Source organism: Etheostoma spectabile, chromosome 20, assembly GCF_008692095.1.
Source record: "Etheostoma spectabile isolate EspeVRDwgs_2016 chromosome 20, UIUC_Espe_1.0, whole genome shotgun sequence".
Classification (NCBI taxonomy): Eukaryota; Metazoa; Chordata; class Actinopteri; order Perciformes; family Percidae; genus Etheostoma; species Etheostoma spectabile.
In genome coordinates this window covers 18,575,325-18,586,393 of record NC_045752.1, presented here as the reverse complement: position 1 = coordinate 18,586,393, position 11,069 = coordinate 18,575,325, and the positions used below count along the sequence as shown (strand labels likewise).

Sequence of the window (11,069 nt, the reverse complement as noted above, 5' to 3'; positions counted from 1 at the left end):
CCCCGCAAACCGATACCGGATAAGCGGATGAAGATGAATGGATGGGTGGGTGGATATAATTTATGCATTTCCACGTTGCACGGCTTTCAACTGGTCGTGGCGGTTTTCCTGAGCTGGCGCCCGCCTGTATACATGAAAGGTATTGTCTTAATAATCTTTTTATTAAACTGTCTGTGCACTTAAAAATGTCTCAATGCTTTGGTTTACATGTAGGGACCCTCATTATGCTACTGTTAAAGTGTGGGGCTATGTTGAGCCTTGTTAGTGGTGTAGAAATAGCGACTTCTTTTTACTTAACCCATGCCCCGACAACTAATTAGCAGTTTGCGATAAAACTGGTCACAATCGATTAGCATGAAAACAAATCCCAGAGATCGGTTGACTCGGTACACATTTATTATTAACCCCTAGGTTCATTTTGCGCCAGATTTGTCCTTTAATCAATGTTTTAAATTGTTTTGAATTGATCTTTAATGTTGATCTTTAAATTGTGCAAGCAATCAACAAATGATGATGTATTATAGGTTACATTAAAGGCTATTCAGCAGAATATGGAGTTATTGAAATATGCCCCACTTTTACCTGCTTCAAAGTGATGAACATATTAATGCATCAATAACTACAATGCAATGATATGGTATACATTATTTTGAAATGAGCCATTCTGCACAATGAGTACTTTTACTTTTGGTATTGTAAGTATAGTGTGATGCCATGTGTTTGTACTTCTACATGAGTATAAGATCTGAGTACAGTACTTCTGGATTAATGGGTAAAACATTTCACTTCCTAACAGGATGGATGGGTAAAATGAGGGATGGGAAGAAAATATAGGAAGGGAGGGAAGGGAAATAATAATGGAAAGAGGAGTGAGGAAGTGCTAAAGGCATGGAGGGAGAAATAAATGCATTGATGGATGGAGGAAGACAAGCGGATGGATGGGTGACAGGAGGAATGGTGAAGGAGGAGGACGTGTTGATGGGATGGACTAGTGGTAGACGGGGTGAGTGAAGTATTTAAGGGAGGGGAGACAGATGCATGGATGGTTCAGGGGTAATGGAAGGATAAGATAAAGGATTAGCATTTTACATTCTGCTGACAGTGGATATAGACAAATATGTAAAAGCCAACATGACGAAAATATCGATCTTCAAATGTGTGCTCTTTTTAGATGGTGTTGCCGTATGAAAGGTTTTTCTTTTTATAAGCAACCAAATACGTAAGTGTCAAAATGAACCATTGCTCAATTTTATTTAGTATTAAGATACTTTAGTATCTTGCTGGAGCACAATATGCCCTTGGAGGAGAGGATGGAGGATGAGGAAGAGGGCGACGTACCAGAAGCAAAACACTGATGATGTGCCCAAGTATGTGCACCAGAAGATGTATGGAAGTACAGTAAACTACACCAATCGGGTGTTTAATCCTTATTTACTTCTGCTTTTAGTTTCTGATGTCATGTATTTTGAGTTCATGCATCAAATGCATTGCATTTTCTCCTTGCTGCTGAACCAAATGGTTTGAATGGTAACAATAAGTTTTGCAATCATTGTTACCTTTTTTTCTACTTGGGCCCACCTTGTCATGTGCACCAAAACAGAATACGAGAATTAATGGAGGCATGGAGAAAAGGAGAGGTATGCATGGAGGGAATGTCCAAAGGCTTAATACACCCTGAATGCTATGGGACATTACTGATGCGAGCGCATCGCTCCAAATCGCTCCCCTCTGGATCACAGGAGCGTTGCACCACTGAAAGACCCCATGGCTCATTGAAAGGGGTCAGAGGCGAGGCGCTCTGCTCCATTTAGCCGCCTACTCATGATGGATGAATGGAGGGAGGGAAGGAAGGAGGGAGACGAGGAGCAGTGCCCTGCTGAGCACATGGGGAACAGAGTGCCACCAGGGACCTCCTCTTGGAATGGCGAATGGTGGTAATGGGTGGTAATGGGTGGTAATGGGACCAGACACAGGTGGAGTCAAAAGTGAATGCAGTGTTTTAAGTCAGCATTCCCATACGCTATTTGGCTCAGTGTTGATGAAGTGCATGTGGAAGCTTTGTTTCAACCCAAATGGGATTTTAAGACTTTCTAAGAATGTTTTATAAATGCTTTTAACGTATTTTAAATAATAGAAAACAAATTTTTTTACATTTGAATATGATTTAAAAGTTTAAAGGAGATATGCTCATTTTCAGGTTCATGCTGATACATTTTGTGTTTGTACTAGAACTTTTTTTCATGCTGCCTGTTTGAATATATCTGTATTCAGCCTCTGCCTGAAAAGCTCATTTTTACCGCCTGTTTCTTTAAGCCGCCCTCCCAAAAAGCCCAGTCCGCTCTCAATGGCCTGCAAGAAAAATGTGGCGCACCTTTGCAATGGTAGTTCTCAAGCTGTGGGTGGAGACAGATGGTGGTGGCGGCATTTTCTATTGAGCCTGCATGTGACATTAGAAGGGGAGCTAAATCTGAATTGCTTTTTGAATCCCACAAAATCTGACTGGCTTGTCATATTTTACAGTTTGTGGGTTGTTCTCCAGATACCCTAATGTATTTGCACAGGCACTGAAAAAGTGAGCTTTTATGATATGTCCCCTTTAAATATCAATGTTTGCTAAATGTTTATGCGTTGTGAGCTATTGCTCAACTCTAACAGGTAGATGCATGTGTACCTGCTGATTTTGGACAGATCTCTGGAATATCTAAGAATATTATAGCAATAACATTAAATGTGAACTAAAGTAGTGTCACTAATCTTGTTAGACTATATTTCTCTGTTATGGTACAACAAATTTGAGTAAGAAAAGGTCCACTTGCTTGGTTGCAGCCACATCTCCTGGCCTTCTTCAGCAGATGGATTTTTCTAATGAAGATGGTTTAGATGTTATTGTTATAAAAGTTATTGACTTTGTGTTGGCCGTTTAACACATTTTGCTTTGGGCATGTTCTCACATTGTTTTGTTTTTTAGTTTAACAGGATCCCATTGTGAAGTGTGGGTACAGCCTTCTTAATGAGGAGTCCTTGATACCCAAAGTAATAATGCAATAATGCAATATAACAAAAAATTATTTAGTTTAAAGGAGAAATCAATATGGTAAACAGAGATCAACATAATTTAGTTATCAATTAAACATTGTAAGTAGTGAAAGACGTTAAAAGTTAAAATAGACTGTTCTAAATGGTCTTAAAGATTGTGGCGTAAACCCATAGACTGTGTATATATATATATATATATATATATATATATATATATATATATCCATCCATCCATCTTCATCCGCTTATCCGGTATCGGTTCGCAGGGGCAGCAGCTCCAGTAGGGGACCCCAAACTTCCCTTTCCCGAGCCACATCAACCAGCTCCGACTGGGGGATCCCGAGGCGTTCCCAGGCCAGGTTGGAGATATAATCTCTCCACCTAGTCCTGGGTCTTCCCCGAGGTCTCCTCCCAGTTGGACGTGCCTGGAACACCTCCCTAGGGAGGCGCCCAGGAGGCATCCTTACCAGATGCCCGAACCACCTCAACTGGCTCCTTTCAACGCGAAGGAGCAGCGGCTCTACTCCGAGCTCCTCTCGGATGACTGAGCTTCTCACCCTATCTCTAAGGGAGACGCCAGCCACCCTCCTGAGGAAACCCATTTTTAATCTGTTTATTAAAATATATATATATATATATATTTTGATATTTAAAATTAACGGTCCATGTGTAAAAAAGAATAAGATTTACACGTAATGTGCCTTTATTTTGAAGTGTATTATGTTGATTGGTTAGTTTTGTATCAGTCAATGTCATCTGTGATGAGTGGTTGTAAATAAGGAAGTAAATGAGTGAGGGCGGGGTTTTAACATGTGCACGGACGACGAAGCGGAGTGGAGAGAGAGAATATAAACTAAGACAACAACCTACAACACTGAAGGACATTATGAATCGCTGGAATAGTTAGCTTGGAGAAGATCTAAATGGACGGACGAGGCTGTGGACGTAGACACTTCTGCACGTCTCTTGTCTAACCGCAGTTGTTTAGCTAGCTAGGTCAAAAGTTGTGCTAGCCAGTATGTCTGGCTAACGCTGGAGCTAACGGAGAATGGCTGATTCGGAGGACGCCTTTTCAGACCCGAGAGGACGGCGGTGGGTTCCCTGTTGAGGCGGACTTTGCAGTAGCTGGCGTCTGGTTTCGTATTTGGTGTTTGAGCCTTGTTTCCTGGACAGACAGCGAACTGTGAGTTGAACTTTCTGTGTATTTGCCTGACTGAAGATAACGTTCTATTTCGTGGCATCGCCCTCTAAGGGCTACGCGTTTAGTGGTTTTCCCATCGCGCATGCGCAGTCGTGAAGCTTTTTCTTTCCCGCCCTTGCGTCCAGCACGGGCTTCAACTACGTCCTGTATACTGTATATAAACAGAGCGGACCCGTTGTTCAGGTCTCATTTTTTATCTTCAAGCTAGCAGTATGAAGATAATCAAACAAAGTGAATGTTAAAATGTTATCCGCTACTCATATATAAAAATATTTTTCTATGAAAATGAGAATTAAGATTTAAAAAAAAAGTTCATTCCCACCCATATCAATTTTTAAATTGCAATCATCATATCAGTCAAAATAATAATTATTAGATATTTTCCTCATACCTTGCAGTCCTACATGGCACAGAAAAACTAACACAATGAAGGGAAAACTTTGGCTCTCAGCCCAGATTCTGGCTATATCCAATTCGTTGTCAACCAGATCTTGGGGCCTCTTTAACATTGCTATATATTTTAATGCTGTTTTTTTCTGATGCGAGATGTGTGATCCCGCTGTATAATTAATCAGATAACGGGAACCATCTCCATGGAGAGTGACAAAGTCCCCTCGCCTGTACCGTGGCGCTTATCTGCTAGCCTCGCCACCACATAGCATTGCTAATTTGTTGAGCCACTGGCGACTGTCTTTTGAAAGACATGTACTTCTAAACCTGTCTGACTAGAAAATACCACTACAGTTAATCACGAAATATGTAACTGCAGCATGCTGGTAGTGTGAACAAAGTGTAGCACTTTAGCCTGACGTGCTAGCATAACTAATTGCGATGGTACAGCACCGTCAAAAGTGTAGATTCTGTGGCTTCATGGTCGAGAGGACAAGGAGTGTGTGTGCCTGGGCTTGTGAGAGGGTTTAAGTGTGTGTGTGTGTGTGCGTGTGTGTGTGTGTGTGTGTGTGTCAGAAAGAGGGAGGGATGGAGAGACAGAGGGAGAAAGAGAGAGGCTGTGTGGGAGGAGGCAGCTATCCTAGCTCCTAGGAGAGACTGAGAGGGCGAAGGGTCATTATTGACTGAATGAATTTTTAAAGAGGGCCGTCTGGGGTGGGAGGGGCAGTGAGTCTGTGCGTGTGACTATATGTGTAAAGTCATACTGGATGCTATTCTACAACATAGCCTTGCTCTCTTTTCTTCTCCATCCTTCCTATTTTTTGTGCCGATGTATATAAATGGCCAGCATACACCTCCTAAAGCCCCATGACATTCAAATAGGCTGTATAGTTTCAATGCACACCAGGAAATATTGATCGCCTTTTTACACCCTTCACCAAATCAATGGCAGACCTGGTTTTAGGAGCAGAGCCTCCGGGAGAAGGGAGGGAGAGTTCGAATGGAGCGAGCAGAGCAGGGGAACGTGGTTGGTGAGGAAAGTAACAACAGCGAGTACTTGTTTTGAGGTGGTGAAAGGACTGAGAGAGAGGGGGGGGTTACTTAAGACCACAACCTCCAGTTCTTTGGATGTTGGCAGCCAGGCCAGCCTCGCTGTAAGGAGTGCCCAGAGGCGCTGCATGTTTTGAGGGAAGAAAGATAGGGAGAGATGGGGGTTGGGAGTGGATGTTGTGATGGGTTTGGAAATGGTGTGTATGTTCACTGACCCTGGTAGATAGCAGATGAAAGAGGGAGGGGGGTATTCAATCATACTAATCCCCCCCCACCAACACCACCACCACCCCTCCCTCACTGCATCTATACACACAAACACACACACACTCCCGAGAGCAGCCACACTCATTAGTGCCAGTAAGACCCGCTGTTGGATGGAGCTGAAACACCAGCTCAAAGCTCCCCTTTTTCTCTCTCTCTCTCTCTCTCTCTCTCTTTTATTCTCTCCTGGTGGCCCTCGCAATCTTGCTCGCTCTGTATCCCCTTCTTGTCTGTCTCTGCGCTCTTTCCATTGCTGTCTTCACTCCATCCTTCTCAGCCAATTTGGCCCTCTGTTGTTTACCCTTTCTTCTTTCTTCTTGATTCCTTTCCTGTTTGGTTCCCCAAGCTTCTCTTTTATCATCTCTCTACTTGATTTTTTTTTTTTTTTACACAATGCTCAGCCCTCTTCTTCCTTTCCTCCTCATCCATCAGTCATTCCATACATCCTTCCCACTTTCCATTCTTGTTATTTTTTTTTTTCCTCCCCTTTCCTACTTCACCCATCATTTGATTCCCTGCACAATCCTCCCCTCCGATCCTTGCGTGTCTCAGCTCCCGTGGTGGAGGGGTGATTTGGAGGATTAGGCCGGTGGCAGGGTTGTTGCTGTGTCAGTCTAACAGGCAAGGATCTGGACCAGAGCTCAGTCCAAATCCCTTCCTCCACGCCTGCCTGCCCGGCCACCGAATTAGCAGCTTCCCCTCTCTTCCATCTTTCTTCTCGCTTATCCTTTTCTCTTTCATTGCCTGCTGTCTCCTCCTCCTGGACGTTCTCTCTCGACGTGTTTGTATCTCGAGCACCTCCCGGCATATTCCACTGCCACTTTTGTGCATCTTTTTCATTATTTATGTCTCTCTTCCCGTTATCCTGCATATTGAGAAAAAAGAACACCTTTCTTGATAAGAGCATTACATTTCGATACCCCTACCAAGAAACATGATCACATTACCCCGCGGCCACTGTTTTCTTGTTTGACCGATTTTAAGGCACGTCAAGTACTTCACTGCAGAATTGACCTTTCAAGTCAAAGCAACCGGAAATCCTTAGAAAAGGGATTTTAATCCATTTTGAGTCCAGCTTTATATCAAATGATGCTTGCAGAGCTCATAGTCTTTGCAGTAACATAATGCAAAAAAATGTGACTTCAATTCCAGTGCCTCTCCTCTAAACCCTCCAGTTAAAGTAATGCATTTGGTGAAAGCCTTCTTTGTATGCCAAGAAAACACCTACTTTTTCCTTAGCTGGCTTTAAAATGTCACTCTTCCTCACAACCCAATCTTTCTTAAAATATCAGGGTGCAAATGCTCTTTTAATTGCAGCTTTAGACAAGTATGCAGTCAATGCATCTCGGAAAAAAATGAGTTCTTCCTTCAGTAGCCTCAGGGAGCTAATGGAAGCAGGTTAGCTCTGCTTCGCTAAGATTTTCCAACATGTGATAGCTCATATAATAGAACTGTTTGGCACGCATTCTTTTGACCATTTCTTTTGAAAAGGGGGAGACTGAGTGGAGAGGGACAACATGGTCTCTGAAAGGATAATTCTGTTTTATTACAACTTAGATCTTAGTTTTATAGTAATTTTTTATAAAGTACCATAATTAAGGTACCCATGTCAGATAGGTTAAGAAACAAGTAGTCAATGAATGTTTAAAAAATAAAATAAAAACGGACAGTCAACCATGTTATGAGCGTTGATGTTGCATAGTTTCACTCTACAACTTCCCTGTTGGCAACACACATTATTATTATTATTTTTTTGTTACTATGTTTTTGTTCAAAGGACTTTAAGTTTCATATATTAACCCTCATGTTGTCCTCGGGTCAAGTTTGACCCGTTTTCAGTTTTTTTTTCTTTCTTTTCTCCACAAAAAATGGACCTTCAAAATAAGCGTTGAAAATGTCAACATTAGAAATATCAAATAACTTTGGAAAAAAACATCAAAAAAAGCCCCCACAACATTGAAAAAGTGACAAAAATGTTGGGAAAAAGCGATAATGGTGTTGAAAAAAACCTTTTCTATTTCATGGTTGACGGGAGACAGCACAAGGGTTAAGTTTGTATTTCTATACATTTTATTTATCAGAACTTTAATATATTTTGATGTTCCTCTGTTCTGTTATCAAATAACAAATAATTATCATACTATTTTTAGTGAGAACTCAAATTATTACAAATGACTAATGTTAGGGACATCTGTTTTGTCACGCGTTTCTGTTTTTTTTTTTTTTTTAATATATTTTAAACATAAGATTTTTAAATAACCAAATATTTGTATTGGCCTTATAAATCTCTTATTGGTCGGGCTCTAATTCTGATGGGTTACTCCAGAGGTCTCTACCGGGGGGCCGGAGTGGTGAAAACCTCTTGCTCGTCCTGTGGTATGCAACGCTGACAGGGCCATTCAGCTGCCCAATGAGTACTTTTCCTTTGGATACTTTATGTACATTTTGTTGCAAATACCTCTGTAGGCTAACTTGGGTAAAATTTTGAATGTAGCACTTTTACTTGTTACAGTATTTCTACAATATGTTATTGCCACTTTTACTTGACTAACATATCTAAATACTTCCACCACCACTTCATGGAAGACAACCATGTATTGACAATAAACAAAAACAAAAATATCTGATGAGAGTAAATACTGACTTGTCTGAATGTCTGGCTGCCCGTTTTTTCTTGCCGCGTCTGGCTTTGTTTTAGCGATCCTCACTGTGGTCTCGCATCGCAGCAATTACTTAAGTGAGCACAATGTTATCATGAACGATAACGACAATGGCCAAACCTGTGAAAAAATAATATCCAGGCTATCAACCAAAATGATCCTTCACTTTACATTGACATTTTGATTTCCTTTTTCTTTAGATTTGTCAGTCCTTTAAAACTCTTAACGGCATTGGAAGAAAATTGACAGAAGTGAGTAGTGCATAGTATGCGTCAGTAGTCTAATCAGTTGATGCCCATTTGGAGAAACGTTGCTGCTGGTTCATTGAGCGGCGTGTCTGACTCGCCCAGCAGCGGAGGTAGTTACCGTCACTTCATGGTGCTTTCTTTCTGTGTATATGAGCCTCGCCAGGCTCAGGGGAGCAGGTTACACTTACACAACGTGTGTGTGTGTGTGTGTGTGTGTGTGTGTGTGTGTGTGTGTGTGTGTGATGTGTGGTGTTGTGTGTTTTGTGTGGGTTGTGTGTGTGTTGTGATGTGTGTGTGTGTGTGTGTGTGTGTGTGTGTGTGTGTGTGTGAGTGTGAGAGAGAGATAATATTGGCCAATATTGGGCATCGTTTTCTTTGAATAAAAAAACGTGGGAACAGCAGACGGCTCCTCTCTCGAGCATACGTTGTTTTACGTTGTACGTTTACAAGATCTCTGTTCTTTCTTCATCCTCTAACTTTCTTCTCTCTTCCCTCTCCCAGCTTAACAGACTGTTATGCTACCTGGCTAGCTAGCAGCTATAATGTTACCCACCATGCCATCCGGCGGTGTAAATTTATTAATGTGAAATTAGTGTTAGAAATGTGTGTGCTATGGTGTTTCATCCTGTTAAAGAGCGTTAGTTGTGGGTTATTAATTGTTGTGGTATAAAGTTACTTCCATGAGTGAGAAGGGTACGCAGTTAACCGGGCTCCCGCTCTCAGTTCACTCGCAAATTACTTCAGCCGTAGCGCTCTTTGTGGCAATGCGCCGGTATTACAGTTTATGACAAAATGAAATGAATACTGGTAGTATGGTATAAACCGGAGTACCGTCCAGCACTACAAGAATGTGTGTACTAAAGTACGCAGCAACGTGTGCAGGTGAAATCATATTTCTGATCCTTTTTTTAAGTCACATGTGCTTTGTGTGGAAGTACACAACGAGACCGGAAGAAAGAAGGAAAATATGACATGACTATAGGTCAAGCTTTATATTATCATTCAGAGAAAATCATTTTTCATCACACCACTAAACAAGTCTCTTTCCCTATGTTAATTACATTTGTTCCAAGGTCTTTCTTTAAATCTGACACAGATATCACAAAATGTATTATTTTAGAAACATTGATGTCTTGAAGTCAGTTTTAGTGGTCATAATGCATATGTTTTTTCTGTAAAAATCGTACTAATTTAGGGTTATGATGGATATGACAAGACATGGCATAAATAAACTGGTTGCAGTGAAAATGACACACAACCTTACATGAACAATGGTGTGTTTACCTATTTGTCATTCTGAGCAACATCTTTATTAAATTGATATGATAAATGATAGATGATAAAATGTAGATCAAACAAAAAATGGTAAAAGTATGTCACTTATTAGCATAGACTGTTAATATCATCACGTCACCCATATTGGTTGCATTAACAACGGATGTGACGATTTTTAGACAAGAGGGTGGAGCTGGGGAGGAGCGAGGGAGGTGACTGATGGAGGTGTGGACACTGTTTACATCCACCTGCATCGGCCGCAGCTGCTGCTAACAAAGTTAGCTTAGCTACATAAATCGAGGTAAGCCTAACAGCTAAGGTTTAAAGTAATCTTTGAACCTTAGCAGAAAAACGAGGATAGCCGCTAATTAACGTTGTCTATTAGAAACTGGATAATGCAGGTTAGACTTTAGTAACTGTGATAATGATAAGGATAATAACATTTTATCATAGAAATATTAACGTTCTAGTCTTGCTAACTGCTGGTGCATTTCCCCTTGACATGCGGTTTAATAGCCAGCAGATGGAAATTACCTTTTTTTTTTTTTAACTAAGTTACACCACAGAACAGTTTTTTAATGTGTATTATTCACATGAAGTCCAGTTTAACGTCATACTATTGTGCGGTAATTTTTAACTATGTGCGGGCCTCAGATATGTAGGAGTCATTTTTCTCTTTCAGAAAGTTATTTTGAGTGCTGGCATCTCCACCTACACAATGCCCCCGAATAGTTACTTTTAGATTGCAATTTAATGTTACACATGAACATTTAGCAGACTTTTTGTATAACTAAGCCAAGGGAATCATGCATTTTTAGACACGTGTGAAAAGTACTGTTGCATTTCTCTACAGTCTACACTATTATAATTTTATTAATAATTTATACTGTTTATTGATCCCCAGTGAGGACATATACAATTTACACTCTGTTTTGTTAGTAATCA

General features: G+C 40.8%; 2 long non-coding RNA genes across 2 annotated transcripts in view; one reads left to right on the top strand and one right to left on the bottom strand.

The window, feature by feature from the left end:
- Window positions 1–1,769, top strand: part of LOC116669977 (uncharacterized) — a 13,614-nt gene extending 11,845 nt beyond the window's left edge. The window contains exon 3 of the long non-coding RNA XR_004326924.1: window positions 1,760–1,769. This is a non-coding gene — a long non-coding RNA (uncharacterized LOC116669977). The remainder of the gene's footprint in view (window positions 1–1,759) is intronic.
- LOC116669973 (uncharacterized) overlaps window positions 1–11,069 on the bottom strand; it is a 14,508-nt gene that overhangs the window by 1,001 nt on the left and 2,438 nt on the right. The window contains exon 2 of the long non-coding RNA XR_004326920.1: window positions 7,170–7,175. This is a non-coding gene — a long non-coding RNA (uncharacterized LOC116669973). The remainder of the gene's footprint in view (window positions 1–7,169; window positions 7,176–11,069) is intronic.